Source organism: Chenopodium quinoa, unplaced genomic scaffold (assembly GCF_001683475.1).
Source record: "Chenopodium quinoa cultivar QQ74 unplaced genomic scaffold, ASM168347v1, whole genome shotgun sequence".
Taxonomy (NCBI): Eukaryota; Viridiplantae; Streptophyta; class Magnoliopsida; order Caryophyllales; family Amaranthaceae; genus Chenopodium; species Chenopodium quinoa.
The window spans coordinates 3034822-3045284 of NW_018745323.1; the positions used below are offsets into that span (position 1 = coordinate 3034822).

Genomic DNA, 10463 nt, shown 5'->3' on the forward strand with positions numbered 1-10463 from the left:
TAGTCAGGGTGTTACTTGTAGATGTTACTTGTATCATGGGGTTACTTGTATGGTCTTACGGGGTTTGGTATTGGGGTTTGGTTTGGGGTTACTTGTAGGGATTACTCAGAATACAAATAACCCATACAAGTAACCCCAAAATACAAGTAACACCTACAAGTAATCTATATAAGTAACCCCAAAATATAAGTAACACCTACAAGTAACTTTTGACAAAATCAGTAACACTTTATAAATAACCCCTGTTGCACCATGTGACCTGCCACACTGAAAAATACTATTTACAAAAATTATCTCAAACTTTTTAAAAATAGGGAGATCTCCTCTGATCTTATGAACTGACTAATCAGAACATCATGTTGGGCTTAAATTCATAATTTGGACCACCATCATAAACATATATTATTACAAGTTTACATACAAGATACAACCACTAAAATTTTAATATGTTAAATCTTAGATGTTTGACGTTTGAATCTTGTCAATAAAAGCACCTGAATGTTTGAAGGTGTGATACCCTAATGGCCTAATCTAGTAATCTTATCTCCCATTCTTCCAAGCATTTAAAAAAAAACAAATAAGCGTAAAGCTAAGCTTTGATTGGAGCCCTACAGTCCTCGTTACTTGTAAAAATAAATACTATGATAATAACAATTAATACGTGTAATTTAGTTTGGGGGATGATTTGTAAATGTTTTTTTTTTTAAAAAAAAAAAAAAAAATTGTCAATGCCTCAAGACACACGGCACTAAGATTATACTGCGATGCAATGTAGTCTAGATATCTTAATATGAGCGTGCCCCACTAAATTATACTGATTTTAACGGATCGTTTGGACATACATTATATCAAATCTTGGTGCAACTTTTTTTTAATATCTTTGTTATAAATTTCTAGAAAATTTGCCAAAAACAATCTTTAAAAAGAGTCATTTTGCGAAAAAATATTCTTTAAAAGTTTTTTGGTTAAAAAAAAACCATCACGTTATTTTTTATTTTTTTTTTATTACGAGAAGAAACCTATTTCATTATTTATTTTCTAATTAATTTTTTTTAATAGTATTTTCTAATTAATTTAATTAGACTCTAGTTTTCTCCCATTTTTTATAATTAACCTCTAACCCACTTAATTACTTAGGGTTCATTTGGCATCACTATAATTTTTTTTAAAAAAAAAAAACTATATGATATATATCACATAATGAATCAAAAATTATTTAAACTTATTAAAATCATGATAATTTTAAAAACTGGCAACAAATAAGTGGGAACACCTTTTTCTTGTTTCATATTTTGATTTTTAGTTATAAAAAAAAAACTAAAATTAAAAAAAACAATGACAAACAAACCCTTAATATTTATATTTAATTTATACATTAAAAAAAAAGCACCCCAAGCACTAACCAACCACCCCTTCCCCTTCTTCCTCCCTTTTCCCCTCCCTTGGAAGCAACCCCCTCATCCTCTGGACCCACCGTCTAGATCCCCTCACCTCCGGCGACCTACCTCCACCGTCGGTGGACCGTCCCTTACCCCCTTATCCCTATTGGCGACCACCACCTCCCATCGAATTTTTGGATCTTATTTACTCAAACATGCTTAAATCAAGTCCAAATCAATTGAAATTTGCTTCTAAATCACCCTAGCATCACATAAATACATATTTAAAGCCAAAATAAGCATCAATTGCAAACAAGATACATGAAATTAAAAAACCCCAAATCAATTTTATAGGGTTTTTCAAAATCAAGGAGGTAGTTGTTGGGCGGTGATTAGGGGAAAAGGGAGGGTTGTCTGGCGGTAAAGGAGGTCGCCGGACATGGGGAATCCGGACAACGAGTCCGGTGGGGGATGGGTTGATTTCATGGGAGGAGGAAGGAGGAGGAAAGGGAGGGGAGGGGAGGGGGAAGGGGTGATGGTACGGTTTTTTTATATTAAAATTAATTAAATATAATTATTTAGTGATGGTGGGTTATAGGTTAATTAGAAGAAATTAGATTTTAATTAAGTTAATTAGAGGGAAATTAGGGAAACAGGTTTTCTCTCCAAAAAAAATGAACGTCGTGGTTTTTCTTAAAACAAAAACCTTTTAAAAGATTTTTTTCGCAAAATAGTGCTTTTAAAAGTATTTTTTGACAAATTTTCCTAAATTTTTTTGGCCTTACAAAAGTTTATTACTTGTATTATATTAAAAATATTGATGTTCAAAACTAGACATTGACATATGTGAATGTCAAATGTTGAAATACATTTATAACGAATCTGATGATTTATGTTTATTAGTCAAATTTGATACTAACTTAATTGCATTGATTGTGATCTCATGTTCATATGTACATATAGAAAACAAATTAAAGGCAAAGCCCTCACTCTAAGGAGGTATATCTGTAAATAGATATGTTGTCATCAGGGCCGTTTCTGAGATTTCGGGGGCCCAAGGGCAAAAGAATAAATCGGGGCCCTATAATATGTAATTTTTTTTTGTTGATATTGATGAGAAATTTTTTTTTATATACTTTAATATATGAACAAATTATCAATCTTTAAAGAAAAAAGTTTAGAGCAAATAATCTATTATATATATATATATATATATATATATATATATATATATAGAGAGAGAGAGAGAGAGAGAGAGAGAGAGAGAGAGAGGCTTATAATAAATCGATCGAACTCAATGTAACAATAATACTTATATACTATTGCGACAACTACATAGTATGTAAAAAAAAAAGAATTTATAAAAGAAGCATTATGATCAATATATGATAAATTGATAATACATATAGGGTAATTTTAAAAAAACTGAAAAAAAAAATACAACTTATATACTATTGCGACAACTACATAGTATGTAAAAAAAAAAAGAATTTATAAAAGAAGCATTATGATCAATATATGATAAATTGATAATACATATAGGGTAATTTTAAAAAAAACTGAAAAAAATACAAATATTGGAGCTCACGGTAGTCGAACCCCTGATCTTGAGACACATTAAAGATCAACAACTTTTCTTAACCACTATGCTACAAAGTTAGTAATGATGATATTTGCATCTATAAATTTTATATAGCTTTCTACTGTACTTAAAGCTGAAAATGGGGCCTTCTTTTTTCGTGGGCCATGGGCGGGTGCCCTGGCTCAGCGACAGGCCTGGTTGTCATTAAACAATGAGGAAATTGTGAAAAAGGACCTTTTAAATAGTCGACTTTTTGAAAAAGGACCTTTTAAGTGAAAACTTGTGAAAAAGACCTTTTAAGATGTATTTTTTTTATGGGTACTTGGGTGAGCTTGCGAGGTGGTCAATGTCAAAGCTCCGGCGTTAACTATCACATATTAGTTACGTAACTTATTTTAAAAAAAAAATTAAAAAATTCTCCAAATTTCCCTCCTTTCTCGACCTCCGTAAGAATATTATATGAAAAAGGTTAGGTCGAGAAATGAGAGAAATTTGGAAATTTTTTTTAGTTTTTTCTTTTGTAAAAAAGACACGTGACTAATACATGATAGTCAACCCCGAAACTCCGACGTTGACCACCATGCAAGCTCACCCAAGTACCCTATGCAAACAAAATACAACTTAAAAGGTCCTTTTTCACAAGTTTTTAATTAAAAGGTTTTTTTCAAAAAGTTGACCACTTAAAAGGTCTTTTTCCATAATTTTATCTTAAACAATATCACAAGGATACTTTTAGTCCTTTAACATGATATCAGAGTATACTCTCATTGTAAATTCCAAGAGTGAGCAAGATTTCATAGGAAAGGAATTAGATAGTGTATCTTCCATGGAAATGTCTTTGCTGAGTACCTTCCATGGATCCAACGGTAGATATCGCCGCTTAACAAAGTAAAAGTTAATGAAACTACGAAGCTTTAGGATGAAATAACAATTGGTTTTAGGATGAAATTATGCCGCACTTGATCCATCTCTTCTTTGATTTGGACTTATGTTACGAGTATTATTTGGTTTTATTTGGTCTATACATGTAGGGACTACATCGATATATCCGATTCATTCTTTGTCGAACGAAGTAGTTGAAATGAATGGATCTTAGGTTTGCCACAAATCTCAATATAAGCCATTCATTCATTTGAGTTTATTGCTGTAATAAATTTGAGTAAAATTTTCTAGACGAGAACAACATATCGATAGATTCCCTCGTCAAAAAAGGATGTAATTCACAGCGATATGAAAGATGGTATAAAGAATGTACGATTTGCAACAACGATCGTAGCTTTGTTTACGGAATGTGTTAATTTGATTCAATTACTATGAATTTGTTAGATTTAAATTTTTTTGTAGATGTCGTATGACTTATTTATGAATTAATTTTATTTAAAAAAAAATAATAATAATAAAGTCACATACCATCATATCTCCATGAAATTTATCCTTATATAGCCTGTGCAAGATACAATCATATTAATTGTAAACAGTTATTTCAATTTTTTTTTATTTAATTTTAATTTTTGGTAGTGATATACTACGTATGTAAATGTAGCCCTTCGAGCTATATATAACTATAAAACTATTAAATTTACTTCGTAAAAGGGAATTAAATTGGGAATACATGATAAAATTAAGGGGTTGTTCATATTTACTTAATTTCAGTTCAGTTCAGCTCCAATCAGTTCAGTTCAATTTAGTTCAGTTCAGCTCCTATTTCCCTCTCTCATAAAATATTTAGTTCAGCTTAGTTTAGTTTAGTTCAATTCAGTTCAGCTCCAATCAGTTCAGTTAAGTTCCAATCAATAAATGTGAACAGACCCTAAATCACATACACATTGGTGCAATTAATGTTAATTTATCCTTAAATATTTCTTTTTTTTAGCTTGTTATACATAGCCCTATAAGGGCTATGTTTATCATGTTCCTTTTTTTTTTTTTTTTTTTTTACCAAGTTTTAAAATTTATTTTTATGTTTAATTTGTTATGTTATTATGTTTTAGATTAATCTTGTGAACGAAAGCAGTGGCGGTGTGGCACACTGCTAGTCTGCCACTACAATGAGTTTATCTTGCGACACGATGAGATCCATTTTATGAACTCTAAACTTGTTTGGTTGGATCAAACTTGTCCTACCTAATACAGGATACTCCTATATTAATTTAGAAAATTCTGAGATCGATTCTCATCACCAACCCTATATACTCTATCAAATATCCGTAGTAACAACCGGCATACACCGGTTCTTTTGTGTTGTTGTTTTACCATTTATGAGGTTGACTCCGCCTCCATAAATGAATATGGCCAGTAGCTAGTAAGTATGAGTGGCATGGTTTTATCCACGACAATAAAATGTATTTATGTATCATCTATTTTACATCATTCATTTTCAGAAAAAACACATTCATTTCAATTTAAAAAAAACAAAAAAAAGTCTTTTGGTTAAATTGAGCAACACGACTTAAAAGGGTACGTAGTTATTACTAGTAGCTTCAACTCAATACACTATAAAAACACACAATTCATTTTCTCAAAAACAGCCTCACCTTTTCTATTATACCCTTTTACATAAACCCTTCATTTTTTTGTACCCTAAAAAATATGGGACTCCTCTTAATACCACTCTTTATCATCTTACTCCTCTTAGCGTACAACTTCTTCCAACGGTTTAGGTTCAAACTACCACCCGGTCCGAAACCTTTACCGGTTGTCGGTAATATATACGATATTAAACCCGTCCGGTTTAGGTGCTTCCACGAGTGGGCCCAAACATACGGCCAATAATCTCCTTCAAACTTGGGCCTGAATTAAACGTCGTCGTTTCAAATGCTGAACTTGCTAAGCAAGTGTTAAAAGAGCATGATCAAAACTTGGCTGATAGACATAGAAAACCATCAGCTAGATTTACAAAAGATGGTAAAGATCTAATTTGGGCCGATTATGGGCCTCATTATGTCAAGGTTAGAAAAGTTAGTAATTTGGCTTTATTTACTCCCAAAAAGCTTGAGGCCCTTAGGCCCATTAGAGAGGATGAGGCTACTGCTATGATCGAATCACTCTTCAATGATTGTACTGATCCTGGTTAGTTTTTTTGCTTTAAATCTTTTCATCTAGAACAATTTTTTTTTGACTTTTATATTTGATGATGATTTTTACATTAGTATTTGAAATTGAACAAGTAAATGTGCATTGATATTTATATACCATTATAACCGATCAAACTTTTGCATTGATATTTATATAGCATTATAGCCGATCAAACTTGGCCTAACTTGATTTGGCTTGGTTTTGTCATTTGACATACTCACATGTTTGGTTTACATGTTTTATTTCGTTTTTTGCACTAAATGCAGGTCTTAGCTTGGCATATTATTCTATTAATATACAATTAGAGTATACCCGTGCAAAATGCATGGGATATATATTATATTAGAAAGATTTTAATTATATAATATAAGAAAAGATATTTTCAATTACGGAAAGTTGATTTAGATGTAGTAACTTAGAACCTGTTATTTTGAACTATTTATGGTCTGCTCTGGCTCTATTCTGCTAAAATCTGATATACTCTGTTGAGTCTGCTCTACTCTACTGTCACATGCTCTACTATTTTGCAACCTGATGTGCTGTATTCAGCTCATAAACTCAAAAGAACAAAACCTTCTCTTATATGTGGATGGCCACGCAAATGTGTCAAGCTATTATGGGGGTTATTTTGTCAAAGCTATAGAGGTTACTCGTTCAGTGTTATAGGGTTACTCGGTTAGTGTTATATGAGTTATTCCATCAGTGCTATAGGAGGGGTTACTTTCTTCTTTTGCAAGCAACTATTCGATGAGGCCAGTTATGCAAAAAGCGTGTTGTACATATTTTTGTTTTGATGATTAGAGAAGTGGAAGTTGTTTGAATTGAAGGGTTGAGGATTTTGAGTTCTATGGTGAATTGCTGATAAAGTAACTGTATATCCGTGCAGCCGTGCTAATACACCACACATATTATACACGAAAGAAAATAACACAAAGTGAAATGTTAGTAGTATTTAAGAAAAAATGAATTGTACTGTTATTATTAGTTATTGCAATCCCTTGAAAAAATCCAAAAAAAAAAAAAAAAAGTTGGCTGGGTAGATTTTTTTTTTTTTTAAAAAAAACAAATGAATAAAGTAGTGGAATGGTAGTTACTGGTTAAATGCATTGTTTTTAGTGGTTAAAATAAAAAAAAAATTTAAAAAAACCTAAATGTATGAGATTTGGAACGATTTCCCATAATATTGTTGAAATAAAAATCAATTCCCATAATACATTGATTTAAAAATAAATTCCCTACATAGTGTCCACGTAGGATCATTTTTTTTTTTTTGCTTTTGGTTCAACTTAAAACCGCTAATGGTAATAGCGGTTTTAAAAAAGAGACCTCCTCTAACAATAACAGGTCTCTTTGCGTCCTTGGTTAATTCACAAGGCATAGTCTACAGGAAAATTATTTCAAAGAGACCGCCTTTCAATACGACAAGTCTCTTTGTGTCCTTGTTAATTCTTAGCTCACAACAAGAAAAGAGAGCGCTGGCAATTACACTTATAACTTCAAAGAGACCGCCTTTCAATAAAAATAGGTCTCTTTGACTTTATTTTACAAAAATTGCAAAACCGCTAATACCGTTAGCGGTTTTAAGTTGAACCGAAAACCAATCCTACGTGGACACTACTTTGGGAATTTGTTTTTAAAACGAAGCATAATGGGAATTAATTTCTATTTTAACAATATTAAGGGAAATCGTTCTGAGATTTGAGGATTGAGGATTTGAAGGGTTGTGGTGAAAACGACTCTGTAATTATATATAAGACTAGTTTTGTACCCCGGCGATACCTGGGTAGTTTATAGACTTTTAAGATAAAATTATACTACGTATTATAATTCAATTTGATTGAAAATAGAATTCTAAATTAACTCTTTTTGCTACAAAGTCAATCTATATTTATCCAACGTGGATACTTGGCGAAAAATTAAAACGCTAAATGATGTTGTCTTGTGGCCTAATTATAAATTTATTATTTGGTATTTTATAAAAAATATAATTCTTAACTAATAATCTTATTCTAAAATTCTATCCTATAGAATTCTTACCTAATTTTTTTTTATCTTATGAAATCTATCCAAGGTGGCGTGACACTTGACGGTTTTTTTTTTATCATATGAAGTCTATTTAAATTTATCCAAGGTGGCGCGACACTTGGCGAAAAGTTACAATGCCAAGTGTCGCTATTTCGTGATTTGGCTAAAAGTTTAGCTTTATTTATTAGTTATATGATATGATATATTTGAGAGTGAGGGATAGCTCAAGTAGCTCCTTCATGTTTCAGGTAATCTTAGAATCGATTTTCATCACCCGTCCTTGTGGCTCTTTAAAATCCAGCCCAAGTTTGGCCTGCCCAAACTATAGCGTACTTAAACCTTAGCATGTTTTAAATCGTCATGTATGTTGCTTTAATTCAATTGGTCTTTCAATACTTTTTTATTTTTTTTTTTTATTTTTTAAAATGATATCTATAAATTCATTACTGTTGTTGATGCAGAAAACAAGGGAAAACCCTTGAACATAAGGGGGTACGCAGGAATAATGTCATTCAACAACATCACAAGGTTAACCTTTGGAAAGAGGTTTATAAACCTCAAAGGTGAACTAGACACCGTAGGAACAGAATTGAAGGGCGTATTATCTAGTCGAAAGGCGAAAATTAACAACGCAAGCATCTTGATTGAGTACCTTCCATGGCTCCAATGGTTGCTATCACCTCTAGATAAAAAAGATAGAGAAGAAGCTGCAATGCTCAATGCTCGGTTGGACCAATTTATTAGAGAAATTATTGAAGAACATGCTAAAGCCAAGTCCATAAATATTGGTGGTGCAAAACAACATTTTGTTGATGCCTTGCTCACTTTGAAAGATGAATATGATCTTTGTGAAGACACTATGTTTGGCCTTCTTTGGGTATGTTTAACATATATACACTATTTAAATTTGTTAAATAAAATATCAACTTGCTTGCACATAATAATATATTACCTCCGTTAACTATTATTTGCAATAATAGGGTATTATTTGTGAGATATAAAACATTCCTTTATTGCAAATAATAGTTAACGGAGGTAGTATTATGTTTTTGTCAGCAAGTTAAAACTAGTCAAAATTGAGCTATTTTTGAAGTCACAAAGTTATTGTACACTAATTTAAAAGTTTTTATTGTTAATATGATGCAGGATATGATTGTTGCTGGTGTGGATACCGTTGCTATATCAGTTGAGTGGGCTTTAGCAGAGATGATACGAAATCCAAGAGTACAAAAGAAAGCCCAAGAAGAGTTGGACCAGGTTATTGGGTCTGAACGAATCATGACCGAAGAAGACTTTTCAAACCTACCTTACTTAAAAGCTATAGCCAAGGAGTCTTTTAGGCTTCACCCTCCAACCCCTTTAATGTTACCCCATAAGGCTCGAGCCAACGTCAAGATTGGAGGGTACGATATACCCAAGGGCTCAATTGTTCACATAAACGCTTGGGCCTTGGGTCATGACCCTAATGTTTGGGGTGATGATGTGGACGTGTTTCGACCAGAACGATTTTTCGATGAGGATATTGATATGAAGGGTCATGATTTTCGATTACTACCTTTTGGGGCGGGTAGACGGATATGCCCCGGAGCACAAGTGGGCATAAATTTGGTAACATCAACCTTGGGTCATCTTTTGCACCATTTTGAATGGAAGCCTCCAAATGGTGTTAAGATTGAAGAGATTGACATGAGGGAGAGTCCAGGAACTGTTACTTACATGAAAACTCCATTACAAGCAGTTATAAATCCAAGGTTACCTGCAACCTTGTATAAACGTGTACCGGTCGATATGTAATCATTTTAGAACTTTTTTTTTTGCCACAAAGGTAACTTGGGCTATTATTTTTTTTTTTTCCTGATTGTTTTATTATCGCACGGATGTATTATTAATGACTAAATAGGATCATTTCATTATTTGTACGCGTAGTAATCTGTATTAATGATTTAATAGGATCATTTGTATGCGTAGAATTCAATTTTGCATATTGATAAGGATTGTATCTTTCTGCTGAGATTGGGGGTATTTCCAACTAGTTACTCTTTACTACTCACAAAGATCACAACTTCACAAGTCATAAGAGAGGAGTTTAAATGTTTAATGTACCTACAAATCTACAATACAACATTCATTTTACCAGCCTTGATTGCCGTATGAAACTTACCAACTCTACATTTCCGGAGCAAAAAATAGAAGAATTAGATCTACAAATAGGGCTTAAGAACTTCCATAATAAAACCAATTAGTAATAGTAGACTAATTCCTTTATCTTATAAAGTGAAATCACACCTACTCTTTCTCCAATGTGGGATACTCACAAGTGAATTACAATGAGTTTCAACAATATAAACCGTGCATTCACACACTTGTACATTTATAAACAAGGCATCCACAGACGATGAGAC

At 32.3% G+C, this 10463-nt stretch overlaps 1 pseudogene; it reads left to right on the plus strand.

Moving 5' to 3' along the window:
• The first annotated feature begins 4914 nt into the window (after positions 1-4914).
• Positions 4915-10397, plus strand: LOC110712444 (annotated as a pseudogene).
• The last annotated feature ends 66 nt before the right edge of the window (positions 10398-10463 follow it).